We start from the raw sequence: 14,481 nt of genomic DNA, 5'->3' as shown, positions 1-14,481 counted from the left end.
GCAAACGACCTTAGAAAAAGTGGTTTCTTAAGACTGATGCCTTATCTCTGGTGTATTTGAAGGATTTTGAGGGCAAATGATGGGGGAGGAAACAGTGGGAGGAGACATATGTCTCCTGTGTGATCGCAAATCAAATGGATAAATCTTAAAGGATTCAGTGTGATTGAGGTAGGGAAATCTTCCATTTAATTTCAAAACAGGGCATGGCGAAGCTTAAGGGAAAATCATCTATTTGCTTCACTTTACTTATCCCATGGGATGAAGTCCTAAGATTATGCAGGTATACCACAGAGAAGTAAATGTAACTTTTGATGTTACTTCAACAGAAAATGTGGTGCCAGTGGCAGAAAGGATAGGTAGAAGTCCAACAACACAAAAAAGGGGGGAGGAGCAACATTTTCCAGCAAAACTTATATCCAGAATTTGCAATATGTATATGAAAATTTAGCAACCAGATTTCCCTTGAATAAGTACTCAACCACACTGTGATCTAGAAACCAACTGCATGCTTTTCCATAATGCATCCAGGGATATTTTTCTTTCTTTCCCCAGCCTCCACGCTTCTGACAATTTCCATTTTGGTAAATATCTATTCTTCTTTAACATAGTGGAGGGCAGTTGAAAAGGTAGGCTTGTCTATTTTCCTCCTTTTTTGCTGTTCAAATGTACTCTGTAAGGGATTCTGGAGGGAGCTGCTGTTGTAGGCAGATACACATAGCTGCAGTACAAATGGTTAGTATGTTGGACTAATGGATTATGACCTGTTAGGATCACAACCTATTGGGGATTATGACCTGTTAGGATCATAACCTATTGGATAGCAGAGTTTAGCAGTGTTCCTTTAGTTTATTGGGTAATGGATGATCACTGGGCACATAAATATCTTGTTTCTATTCCACACTCTAAGCAGACAAAGATTCAAGTAGGCTTCTTTAGGATAACATGTTTTACTCACAACTTCAAGTATTTAAATATACAGGTACATTTCTTAAACTTCAAAATGTTTCATATCTTTAACTTATAGTCTTCATCAGTCTTTTCAAAACCATATTGTTCTGTATAGTTCTCTTTTATAACAGTCTACTTCCAAGGAAACTCAAGCCTCAACTGACTAGGTTCTAACATTAGCTTCAGTACTTAAACAAACTCATGCCTCTACTGTCATTCTTTTTAAAACTGCATTCTAAACGGTCACTGAACTAGTCACATGGTCTGCAGCCCCTCCCACTGTCTTAAGTACATAGAGCTGAGAAAACTGCAAGCCAAAGAAGACATACACTTCAGGAAATAAACCAACACATTATAAACAAGCAAAACATTAGACTGAGGAGGCTTGAGAAGGTTGCTATCTCCAACAGAGTAGATTCCTATTCTTTTTCCAGCAGGGTGGATGGAAAAGAATGGAGACTTGTCAGATCAGTTACTTGTTGTCAGATCCTTTATTAATGGAGTTACGCCTGTGATGCACAGTTTCAACAAAGATACAGACTTTTGAGTGTTTTTTAAATTTTAAAATGCATGATAGTGTCAATTGGATAGTACATGATTAATGCTTAATGAAATTTCAAGTGCTCGGGTGGAATGAGCTAAACATTATACAAAATGTGAACTTAGTCAGCCCTTTCTTTGTCTGGTAGAGGCTTCAGGTTTTCTTGTTCCAGAGATCTCACTGTATAAGTCAGTAGTTTTTAGAGTAGTAACACTTTTGAGAAGCAAATTGTCTTAGGTTCATCTTCACAACAGTTAATAAAAGTTACTATTTTTCATGTGGAGAACTAGCAGTAAAAACAGAGTTCTTCCCCTTCCTACCCGGAGGGTCCAATTCAATGATTGCAGGATCCGGGTGAGGGTGGGGGGTGACTGCTGTCTTGTGTAAACTGGTTCATAAGAGCTGCAGATGTTAGATGCCACATTTGCACTGAGAAGCTACAGCTGAACGAAATTCCTTCTGGTGCAGTTGCAATGGATTTCAGTTTTTGCTTCCCATATTGCTTTTAGATTATGGAAGATGTAAAATAGCTATCATGAATGACTGAAACTTATGACCCCAACAAAAGCCAAAAACATGACTGGAATAAAGATCTCAGCATCTTCTCCATGGCTCGTAGAAACAATTTCAAGGAACTCTTTGATGTGCTAACCTTTTTGTGATTCAGATTTCATCCTTTTAGGAGTTCCTCCAAGCTGTAAATCATAACATTCCTCATACAATCATAAAGTTAAATTTCAATTTTTTGAATAACTTTAAGCCTTTGTGGTTGCTGAGTAATATGTCTTCTCCACTGTGCTTAAAGAAACAAAAAAGAAAGAGAGGAAGAGAGAGACTCCAGTGAGTTATTTATAAAATAAGTTATCATATTACTGGTTTTGGGATGAAAATTGTCTTATTTATGCATTCAAATGAAATCTTAAGACTTTATGTTCTAGCAAATAAGCATTAAAAGCAGGATGCCATTTAGAATTACAGGGACATGGCTAAAATCATGTGACCAAGTGTATGTAGAAGCAAGTTCCTGAGCAACAATCCTTCTCTACATAGTATGCAGGCTCTCTCACATAAATGTATGCTCTGTTTACAAGACATTTTCGCTTCTTTTTCTGTTTTAGATCCGGGTCACATTTGAGCCAGAAGCTTGCAAGGAGTGGTGGCAATGTGGAATCACCATGATAGAAGGGACCAATAGCAGCATATGAGCTTAAGAATCTGCCTCGATCTTACCTTCCATCTTCTCTGATCAAATGATGCAATCCATAAGGTAAGGAGCACAAGCAGCAATAGAGAGGTAAATTTCGAAATTTAAGGCATCATCTTGACAACCCTCTCAAGTTTCCACGTGCCCGCTGTGCAAAGTATTATTATTAGAGTACCTTTTATAACATCTTACTGCTGGGGGAAAAAAACTTTCTCTTCCCCCTATAGTATAGGGCCTATACACTCATGTAAGATTTCAGTAAAACTTAGAGATACCTGGAAAATTAAGGTAGAGTTGTTATTGCAGGAAGCACCCATTTATCTCACAGGTGAGGGACACTGTCAGAAAGTGGAATCTGTTGAAAGGTGAAACCCAGATTACTTTAGCTTGAAAATGCATTTTGGCCCCTGAAAAGGGTAAATGGCACACTATGTATCACTTTTAATTCAAGGAATTGATTCGCTCTTTCTCTAGGCAAATTTTAGAATTGTTTATATATATACAAGCAGACCCAAGTGCACCTCATAGACAAGAAGAATTAACAAAAGAGTGAAACACGGACACACCCTGGTCAGGTTAATGGAATTTGTCTGTAACTTCCAAGTGTTGAAAAAGTGATTTGTGAGAAAGTGAGTCATGAACAGGTAGGGGAAGCCTGCATCTATTTATTTATATATCTTTTTCTCACCACATCTAAAGCAGCAGATGATGTCATTCTCCCAATTATTAAAAAAAGACTTTATCCTTCAATCTTAAGAATCCAGGTGGGTTTTCACATTCCTTCATTTTAACACTATGGTTTGCCTTTATTTGCTGTGGATCTAGCAGCCTATGAGGTCCTAAGCATTGTAGTCTGCTATGGCACTAAAAGAGCTTTCTTACTGAGAACTCTAAATGCCTCTCCTAAACTGTCAACCCCAGGATTCCATAGAATGAAACCAAGAAAGTTTTCAAGGGGAATTGTAGTTCTATAATTGTATAGTGCATAAGGCCTTCTGGCTCAACTATTCCGGGAGTAACAAGCAGAGAGTAACAAGCTTATGAGTAAATGACTCATACACTTATGAGCAAAAGCCACATGCATTAAAGAGAAAGTGAAGGGCGGGAGAAGAAACCTGGGGCCATGAACTGACATGACTTCTAAGGAAGTTCCTGCTCAGTCCCAGATAGGATATTCAGTTAGTATGTGGGTGTGAAGGAATGCCATGAATTGAGTCATTTCACTGAGCCCCACCCCATGTTTGTATCATTTCTTGAGACTCCTCCTGCCACACAGGGAAAGGGGGGCAATATTCACAAACCAAGTGTGACTAAAGCAAGATTACCCTTTCCTGAATGACTTCGGCCCCATCTACACTGCCATATAATCCAGTTTGAACTGCATTATAATGGTCACTGTGTAGATGCAGGCTAGATCTACATTGCTCTATAATCCGATTTCGGAATGTGGATTAACTATATTGAACTGGGTTATATCAGTCTACACTGGCCTCTAATTCAGGTTAATGCAGCTAATCCACATTCTGAAATTGGATTAAAGGACAGTATAGATCCAGCCTCATATAATGCAGATTGAACCACACTGAACCGGATTATATCGTGTTTCCCCAAAAATAAGACAGTGCCTTATATTAATTTTTGCTCACAAAGATGCACTAGGTCTTATTTTCAGGGGATGTTTTAGTTTTCCATGAAGAAGAATTCACATTTATTGTTGAACAAAAAAATGAACATTTATTATATACTGTACAGTAGTTGTCATCACAGACCAGCATAACCAGAGTAACTGTGAATCCTATCAAGAATTTCTTGTTACTACCATTATTTCCATGTACAACACTCTATGATATGTACATTTACCAATCCTGCATGCTCTGGTGTTCTGTTTGGCAGGCATGCTTCCAAACAAAAACTTTGCTAGGTCTTACTTTCGGGGGAGGCCTTATATTTAGCAATTCAGCAAAAACTATACTAGATCTTATTTTCTGGGGATGTCTTATTTTAGGGGAAACAGGTTAAGTCTAAACTGCTAAATAATCTAGTTAATCTGCATCCTGAAACTGGTTTATATAGCAGTGTAGATGGGACCTGAAAAGTAGGAGTAGCAGCATCCAATCACTATGCACAGGTTTTGGAAAATGGAAATCTCCATAACCTTTTGATCTTTGGAATGGGGTGATCTTGTTAGACGTCACAACCTTTTGAAAAATGATGCCATAACCTCTTGGAAAAAGCATGACCTATTAAGAGTCATAACCTTTTGGGAAAATGGCATTCGCCAGCATTCATGCAAGGCAACTAGGTTTCTCAGCTGTTAAACTGATTTGCCTAGGTATGTCTTTGAAAGGTTAGGAACAAAGATATGCCAATGCACAAACATATATATATATAGCAGAGTTTCAGAAAAGTTCCTTTCAGTTGCCCAAAAAACATCTACTCTCCTTAAAATATATTTGCCTTTAAATCATGCTCTCAAGAGACAAAAATAAGTAGACTTCTTTAAAAGTAACATAGTTGGTTTACTCACAAACTTCATGTAGTACTTTGCTTATTAATCCAGTTATAAATAGGGTTTGAAATCATTTCTCTGTGTAGGTAACACAGCGTGTCTTTCTTAGAATCAACCGTCTATAATCTAAAGCATCTCTCTGTTCTGAGAGTCTAATAGAGTCTTTATAGTCTGTTCTGTTTCTACTGAAGTCTCTAAGTTTACAATTTCTACAGGCATCTGAAAGCAATTGTTCCTACTGAAGTCTAAAGCATACATCTAAAATGGAGTCTGTGTCCTGAACAAACCCAGATCTGATCACATGGTCTACAGCCCCTCCCACAACAAAGTTAAAGTAGAACTGCATATCATACACACATATACAATACAATAAACAATCTGAATTATATACATAACAAATAACTAGTGGAGGCTAGAAGAAGGTTACTATTTCCAACAACAGGAAGGGAGAGGAAAGCAGAAACAATTGACTGTATAGGTCTACAACTTTTAGGACATTCTATCCAGCTTGGCCAGTAGAGAATTCTGGGAGTTACCTTCCAAAGGTTCTATGAAAGTCCAGTTCTGTTAGTCACTGGAGGGATGCTGGGAAATGTACTCCAAAAGCAACATTTCCAAGTTCCAAAAGAGTAGAAGTGTAAATGAAATATGAGAAAACACAATTCATTTAGTCATTAATAAAATAATGACGGACATAAAGAAATGACCTGATGAGAAGAGATCAAAATAGTTTAGCTTCAGACAAATGATGCTGAGAAGAGATACCACAAATGATTTGTGAGTGCCGCAGGGTTCCGTCCTGGGCCCGGTTCTGTTTAACATCTTTATTAATAACTTAGATGAAGGGCTAAAAGGCATGATCATCAAGTTTGCAGATGATACCAAACTGGGAGGGATAGCCAACACTCCAGAAGACAGGAGCAGAATCCAAAACGATCTTAACAGATTAGAGAGATGGGCTGAAACTAACAAAATGAAGTTCAGCAGGGACAAATGCAAGATACTTCACTTAGGCAGAAAAAAATGAAATGCAAAAATAGCAAATGGGGAATGCCTGGCTCGACAGTAGTATGTCTGAAAAAGATCTTGGAGTCCTCATGGACAACAAGTTAAACATGAGCCTACAATGTGATGCGGTGGCAAAAAAAAGTCAATGGGATTTTGGCCTGCATAAATAGGAGTATAGTGTCTAGATCTAGGGAAGTCGTGCTACCCCTCTATTCTGACTTGGTCAGGCCACACCTGGAATACTGTGTCCAATTCTGGGCACCACAATTGAAGGGAGATGTTAACAAGCTGGAACGTGTCCAGAAGAGGGTGATTAAAATGATCAAGGGTCTGGAGAACAAGCCCTATGAGGAGCAGCTTAAAGAGCTGGGCATGTTTAGCCTGCAGAAGAGAAGGCTGAGAGGAGACATGATAGCCATGTATAATTAAATATGTGAGGGGAAGTCATAGGGAGGAGGGAGAAAGCTTGTTTTTTTGCTGCCCTGGAGGCTAGGACGCGGAACAATGGCTTCAAACTATAGGAAAGGAGATTCCACCTGAACATTAGGAAGAACTTCCTCACTGTGAAAGCTGTTTGGCACTGGAACTCTCTGCCCCGGAGTGTGGTGGAGGCTCCTTCTTTGGCGGCTTTTAAGCAGAACTGGATAGCCATCTGTCGAGGTGCTTTGAATGTCATCTTCTTGCTTCTTGGCAGGGGGTTGGACTGGATGGCCCATGAGGCCTCTTCCAACTCTACTATTCTATAATTCTATGATTTCATAATAAAAAAAACAAAAACTAATTATCCTAATCCAAAAGGAGGAAATGTTTTAAGGAAAGGTGTGATTCCCAAAGACTGAAAGTCCAATCTACAATGTCATCATCTCCCCGATACTGTAAAAGGGCAGAAAAGTACACTTTTGGAGAGCAACTCCTAGGGCTCTTCCACACAGCCGTATATCCCAGAATATCAAGGCAGAAAATCCCACAATATCTTCTTTGAACTGGGTTATCTGAGTCCACACTCAGATAATGTGGGATTTTCTGCCTTGATATTCTGGGATATATGGCTGTCTGGAAGGGCTGTCTGCCTAGAAACCACAGTGAGCATGTTAGATGGAACATTCTGAAGCCACAGTCCACTAGTCTATGCTCCCAAAATTTGTCAATCAATGGGTGTGGCTGAGATAGCGATAACCAGGATTAAGCTTGAGGCAAAGGCAGCTTCTCCTTTCCCATTACTTGTTCTCACGCCAACTGGACAAGCAAACAAATCTTTCTTCAACATACTGATGTTGGGACAGTGCTCTCTGCCACAACCAAAGAGCGCAGAATAGCTAAGGGGGGCACTGTTCTGAAAGACAATAATTTCTTTTATATAAATTAAAACAATGAGTATGCCATTCTGTTTCATTTCATTATCTGGATTATTCAGAGAAAGAGGGGAGGTAGACAAAGGCCAATGTATGTCCCCTTCCCTTTCTGGAAATCCCTCAAAGCAAGAGGTAGACCCTCCTGGCCACATTTTGTGCCATTTTGGGCACTCCTGGCCCATTGGTGAGGTTCCATTTTGCCAGAGAATTCTTGGACTTTTCTACATTCTAAGCCATTAACTGCCATGTAGATTCCTGAGGCTGGGTGGCTCAATTTCTGTGGCAATAACTCTCAAAAGCCCTTATAAAGAGATACTTATAAACAAAGAAGGTATATTGTGTGCTTCAGTTTCTAACCTTGTGATCCAATTGTCTTTGGGGGACAGAATATATTGAGAAGTTGAGCAGAACTTCTCAATATCTTGCTGCCATTACTCAGTATTGTCTTCCGGAAGCCTTGCTCTACCTGATGTTGGCTTCCCAAAGCCTTGATAGCTTCTGCAGTGCCACCCATGACAGAGAGAACAGTCCTTCATTTTAGAAAATGGAAATCTCCATAACCTATTAGAGATTTTATGATCTTTGGAAATGTAGGACCTTGTTAGGAGTCATAACCTTTTGGAAAATGATGATAAAACCTTTTGGGGAAATTGCACTCATTCAAGGCAATCAGGTTTCTCCTGATATCTCTTTGAACTGTTAGGGACAAAGATATGCCAAGGCACAAAAACATAGATAGATAGATAGATAGATAGATAGATAGATAGATAGATAGATAGATAGATATCACAGTTTAAGAAGTGTTCTTTCAGTTGCCCAAAAAAATCTACTCTCTCTTAAAATATATTTGCCTTTAAATCATGCTCTCAAGAGACAAAATAAACAGACTTCTTTAAAAGTAACATAAATTGGTTTACTCACAAACTTCATGTATTCAGCATACAGGTACTTTGCATATCAATCCAGTTACAGATAGGATTTGAAGTAGTTTCTCTGTGTATGTAACACAGGGCATCATTTGTTATAATCAACAGTCCAAAGTCTGACTCTCTGGTCTGAGAGTCTAATAGGGTCTCTGTTTCTACACTGAAAGTCTAATGGCTTCTGCTTCTACTGGCATCTGAAAGCAAATATCTGCATTTACTGAAGTCTTTAAGCATACATCTAAAAATGGAGTCTGAGTCCTGAACAAGTCCAGATCTGATCACATCTGTTGTGGGAGGGGCCCCTGGAGGTGAAGTGTGTTAAAGCACTGAGATGCTGAACTTGCAGACCGAAAGGTCGCAGGTTCAAATCCCAGGAGTGGAATGAGTGCCCGCTGTTAGCTCCAGCTTCTGCCAACCTAGCAGTTCGAAAACATGCCAATGTGAGTAGATCAATAGGTACCGCTCTGGCGGGAAGGTAACGGAGCTCCATGCAGTCATGCTGGCCACATGACCTTGGAGGTGTCTACGGACAATGCTGGCTCTTCGGCTTAGAAATGGAGATGAGCACCAACCCCCAGAGTCAGACTTGACTGGACTTCACGTCAGGGGAAACCTTTACCTTTACCTTTCTCAGGGGGGGGGGGGATTCAAAGCAGTTGACAACATAGTAAATGGCAAAGATTCAATGTCTCACATCCATATTGTTTGTCTCATGATGTAAATGAAGTAACTATAGGGTTAGTATGGGATCTGAATGGCCTTTCACATTGGTTTCCAATTCCAAATCTTATCCAAATGCAAGAAATGATGATGTGTCTGGATTTCCTTGTCCATTCAAGTAAGAGTGAGAGAAGGAAAGGCAAGAAGCAGAGTATAGAGTTAAACTTATTACACATGAAAAATTTATCACACATTTGGAATCTGTTGTGCATAACTTCAGATTAGTAGCATAAAAATAGACACCTGCTTGCAAAATTTTGTACAAACCCACACATTTTCTTTCCAAGGAAACAAACGATATTTGTGAAATTCTATCTGGCCAAATGCCTGGTTACCTGACTGCGATTTTTAATTATGAAATGTATATTATAGAGTTCCTGGCCCAGAAATGCCAATGTGGAATTAAAAATGAACTAAGGATGCACATGAACACAGCCTAAATAGGCAGCTCCAGCAAATTCCAGGAACTGCAACACCGTTTTGAATTTCTCAATAGCTTGTCTGGTTCGTGTGTTATTAAACACTTTCCTCCCTGCTCTATCTGGTAGGTCTATCATCCAATTTAATTATAGTAATGCTAGTGTGAGACTGGGATACTTGGGTTTGTTCATAGTGTCAGATGTCATAGAGAGTCCTGAGTGAAAATTTAATGCAATATAATATCCACGAAACACTTTGGGAGGTGGATTTAAAATAGCATAACTTAAGCTCAGTAAGTAGCTGTAAATGAACTCAAATTAACCTCAAATTATCATGTGCTAGAAAAGATAATTGGAGTGAATAAGGGGTTGGAGTATCTTGTATATGTGGAAAGTATATATATATATTTCAGTTTTGATAAGGCGGCTCTCAACTGTTGTAGAACTGCAGCTTCCACTGTCCATAGCCAGCATACCTCATGGTGATGGATGATGGGAATTGTAATCTAGTAACACCTGGAGAATCAAACATTGCCTACTCCTGATTTAGATAAAGTAGGACAAACCAGGGATGGAAATAAACACCATAGAGTGCATACTATTGTGAATGAAATGGAAAAAGACAAATATCTCAATTTGAGATATTGCTGAATTGGGGAGGTGGTTTCTGAAAGTTGTAGTCCAGAATAGTAACATTTCCAATCTTTAGTAACTGTATTACTTTCATATGAACAAAGCAATGAATATCTATGGAACTCCATCACCAAGGACTTTATTCACAATTCCACTAATTCACTATAATTGTGTTATTGTTGATAGTGGATACATACTCCATTGAGTACCCTCAATATCACACCTGTCTTCATTAGTGCAATTACACCAATTCTCCAAGTTGTGATTTTCTGCCATATTCAGATCTCCTGAAGCCCATCCATTCTCCTCACTGATTTTTAAATGCAATTTATTTGGGTAGGTTTCTCTCAAAACGGTATGTTTCTATCCTGTGTAAAGTTTCTGTAGATTTTCTGAATGCATTTTGCCTTCAAAGGCCTGACGTTTTAGGCCAGAAAGATTATGACCGTATTTTATCTATATTTTAGGCTCTCCCCCCCCCCCCTAACTTGGAGGTTTGTAATGTTCTCCTCTACTCACTTACCTGGAAATAACTCTTCATAAATGTAAAAGAGTTCATTTTGGGGAGAAACACACAACCTTTTCATGGTGCAGCTCCTAGAAGCCACAGGCAGCATGACCAATAGTAAGGGATAATGTTGTCTGAAATTTCTGAAAGGCCAAAAGTCCCCACACCTGGTGTAGATGAAAATAAATTGCAGCCCATTTCCAACCTCTTGAATGTTGTTCCAATCCTGGTTCCTTGTCTGTTCCTGAATTGCCAATGCAGAAAAGGCATTCTAAATGAATGGTAATCAGTGGGCACACAGGTTTTAACCAATGACACATAATGCTCTTGCTCAACTCCTATGAATGCCAAGGGGACTGTGCAGGAAAAAATCCAAGTGGAATTGGCCATAGGGAAATTATATACTAAGTAATAATAGAAAGATTATTCAGCCATCAGGCTCCCTACCAAAAGCCCATTACTGTTTTTCCTCCTGCAAACTGGGCCAATGCAAGGTTGGGCCAAGGAAAACAACCATTGCTGTCCATCAGTTCTGATCAGGAAGCAGGGCTTGGGGAAATTACTCATTTGGACTGGCGCTCCCAGCATTCCCCAACAAGCAAGGCCACCAGCATCTAAAAAACAACTACTAAATAAAAACTATACATTACATATTGAGCCCCAGACCAAATTAAAAGGGTGGCATAACTATCCTCAAGCTGAGACTTTAAAATTATATTTCAAATCAGACATCTGAGAATAGAAAATACAATTGGGACAAGTCTCACATGTCATGCTTCACAGGGCTGTAGTGGCTGTGACCCTGAAGTCATTGGAAGAAGGACATGGATGTAATGGATTGTTTGTGCTCATGGGTTTTAGCCAGGTGCATGTGAGTGTGTATATGTGAATGAGAGAGAGAGTCTTATTTCTGAAAAACAAAAATGTTCCCATGCTAGTCTAGGCAATTCTGAGATTTCCTCTCCCCCTTGTTCTGCCCCCCCCCCAAGTTTGGCTCACAGTTCACAGTCCCCCACTCTCTTCTCTCTCATTGCCAGCACCCATCAGTGCCCTTTTTGAGGGAAGGGATGCATTTTTCCCCCCTGCCAAATTAAAATTATGCCCTTCCTCTAGGAAATTTCCTTCTGTTATCCCAATTTCTCACTTTGTAGAAAAGCCAGACTGGAAATCATTTTCACCCTGAACCCTTGCATTGGCCCCGGTCCTTTTTTTTTTTACCTGCTCCTTTTTCTTGGATACCTAAAACTCTCTATCTAAATGCTTACACCTCCCATAGTGTTTTTAGGCCTTTTTAAGGCCTTTTTGGGGCCATTGATTCAGAAAATTGGCTAGACCACACCAGCTATAGTTTCTTAGATATAATTTAATTTACAAAATTGATAAAAGTTATATAAGTTTGTGTCACTAATACCCTGTTTCCCCAAAAATAATACATCCCCTGATAATAAGACCGATGTTTTGCTGAATTGCTAAATATAAGGCCTCCCCTGAAAGTAAGACCTAGCAAAGATTCTGTTTGGAAGCATGCCTGCTGAACAGAACACCAGAGCATGCAGGATCAGTAAATGTATGTACCTACTGTACAGTATATAATAAATGTTCTTTTTTTGTTCAACAATAAATGTGAACTCTTCTTCATGGAAAAATAAGACATCCCCTGAAAATAAGACCTAGCGCATCTTGGGGAGCAAAAATTAATATAAGACACTGTTATTTTTGGGAAAACAGGGTATGTGCTTTTGGAATGAAAGAAGCAGATTTTCACTTTTTAAAAAATGTGTCATTATCTTTCCTTCAATATATTAATTTAAACTACATTATTTTGTTGACGGGCGAGCAGAGTGAAGAGTGGCAGATGGCATATGTTGTTATTATTATTATGTTTATATTTATTTATACCCTACTTTTTTCTGCACAAGGAGACTCAAAGCTGCTATATGTTGTGTAGCTCAAAAACTAGAGCTGGTAGGGAGGAACTGCCATTTTTGGAATCAGTGGGTCAAACATACTCAGAAAGAGGGTAACATTTGAGGTACCAAAAAGGTGTGCAGTAGACTAGACAAGTTAGGTGAACATTTGGAAACTGGAGGGGAAAGCTTATTTGGGGGAAATGAGAGCATTGTCAAAATGAGAGCATTGTCCCCCCATATAAGAATTCAGCCTCAAGAAATGAGTTTCCCCTCCAGTCCCTCAATCTCTAGCATTGTATCAGTCCTCCAAATGTGAAAGGAGGGGCTCCTGGCTCCTCCTTTCCCTTTCCCAAGTCCTTAGTTTTTGTCTAGCCTCAGGCCCCTTCTACACTGCCATATAAAATCCAGATTACCTGCTTTGAACTGGATTATATGGCAGTATAGATTTATATAATCCAGCCCAGCCCTGGGATATGACCTGGATTATGTGATTTTAATTGGTTGCTTTTTAATGTTTCTGTTTAGTCATTGATACATGTGGCATTGAATTTGTTGCCTTTGTAAGGCCGTCTTGAGTCCCCTTTAGAGCTGAGCAAGGCAAAGGCGGGATACAAGTATGGCAAATAAGTAAATAAATAAATAATCTGCTTTGCTAATATGAATTATATGGCAGTGTAGAAGGGGCCTCAAAGTTCTCTGAGGCAAGTCGGTGGGTGTGAAACCCCTGCTCCAGCCCTGCAAATCATCCAGTTTGGACTGTCCTCTATGCATCCCGAACTGCATTATTTGCAGTTTGAACTGCGTTATAGGCGTCTACAATGATCATATAACGCAGTTCAAACTGCATTCTAAGGCAGTGTCGACCCAGTCCCAGCGGATGGGATTTTCTTTTTTGTTTGCAATAAGCTTCTACCATTTAAACCGATCTATTTTTTAAGATAGGTTTCTTCCCTTGGATTTATCCTTTCTAACCTTGGCCTCTTTAATACACTTCCCCTTTTCATTTCCCCATTTCATTTCTTTCTCCCCTCTTCTTTGATCTCCCAAGGACAAAATCCTTCTCTATGACTGGATCTAGGTAATGGTAAACGTTTTCCCCTGACATAGTCATGTCCGACTCTGGGGGTTGGCGCTCATCTCCATTTCTAAGCTGAAGAGTTGTCTGTAGACACCTCCAAAGTTGTGTGGCCGGCACTTTCCTATATCCTGGGAACTGATCCCAGATTATCTGGATCTATACTGGATTTATACTGGATTATATAAATCTACACTGCCAAATAATCTGGGATCAGATCTTGGGATATAGGGATCCAGCCAATGTCTGGGACCCCTTCCAAAACAGCTGGATAAAATCCCAGATTTTCTGCTTTGAACTGGAATATATGGCAGTGTGGACTGTTGAGGTGTTCCATCTGTGGGGGGTGCTTTGAATGTGATTTTCCTGCTTCTTGGCAGGGGATTGGACTGGATGGCCTCTTCCAACTCTATGATTCTATGGCCTGTTCCACACAGCTGAATAAAATCCTACATTTTCAGCTTTGAACCTGAATATATGGCAGTTTAGACTCAGGTAACCCAGGGCCCTTCCACACAGCCATATAACCCAGAATATCAAGGCAGAAAATCCCACAATCTCTGCTTTGAACTGGGTTATCTGAGTCCACACTGCCATATATTCCGGTTCAAAGCAGATGGTGTGGGATTTTATTCAGCAGTGTGGAAGGGGCCCCAGTTCAAAGCAGATATTGTGGGATTTTCTGCCTTGACATTCTGGGTTATATGGCTGTGTGGAAGGGCGCTGGG

General features: G+C 39.6%; 1 protein-coding gene across 8 annotated transcripts in view; it reads left to right on the top strand.

The window, feature by feature from the left end:
- Nucleotides 1-832: 832 nt before the first annotated feature.
- The window catches only part of nfix (nuclear factor I X), a 303,800-nt gene continuing 290,151 nt past the window's right edge, over nucleotides 833-14,481 (top strand). For 6 of the 8 annotated variants that reach the window (XM_062971462.1, XM_062971459.1, XM_062971461.1 and 3 more), the window contains exons 1-2: nucleotides 834-979; nucleotides 2,608-2,756. The gene's annotated coding sequence lies outside the window, so the exon portion shown is untranslated. Of the gene's footprint in view, nucleotides 980-2,607; nucleotides 2,757-14,481 lie in introns of all 8 variants that reach the window. The other 2 variants (XM_062971451.1, XM_062971463.1) reach the window with 2 other exon arrangements.

Source organism: Anolis carolinensis, chromosome 2, assembly GCF_035594765.1.
Source record: "Anolis carolinensis isolate JA03-04 chromosome 2, rAnoCar3.1.pri, whole genome shotgun sequence".
NCBI lineage: Eukaryota > Metazoa > Chordata > Lepidosauria > Squamata > Dactyloidae > Anolis > Anolis carolinensis.
The sequence above is the reverse complement of the archived record's forward strand: the minus strand, read 5'-3'. Positions and strand labels throughout refer to the sequence as shown.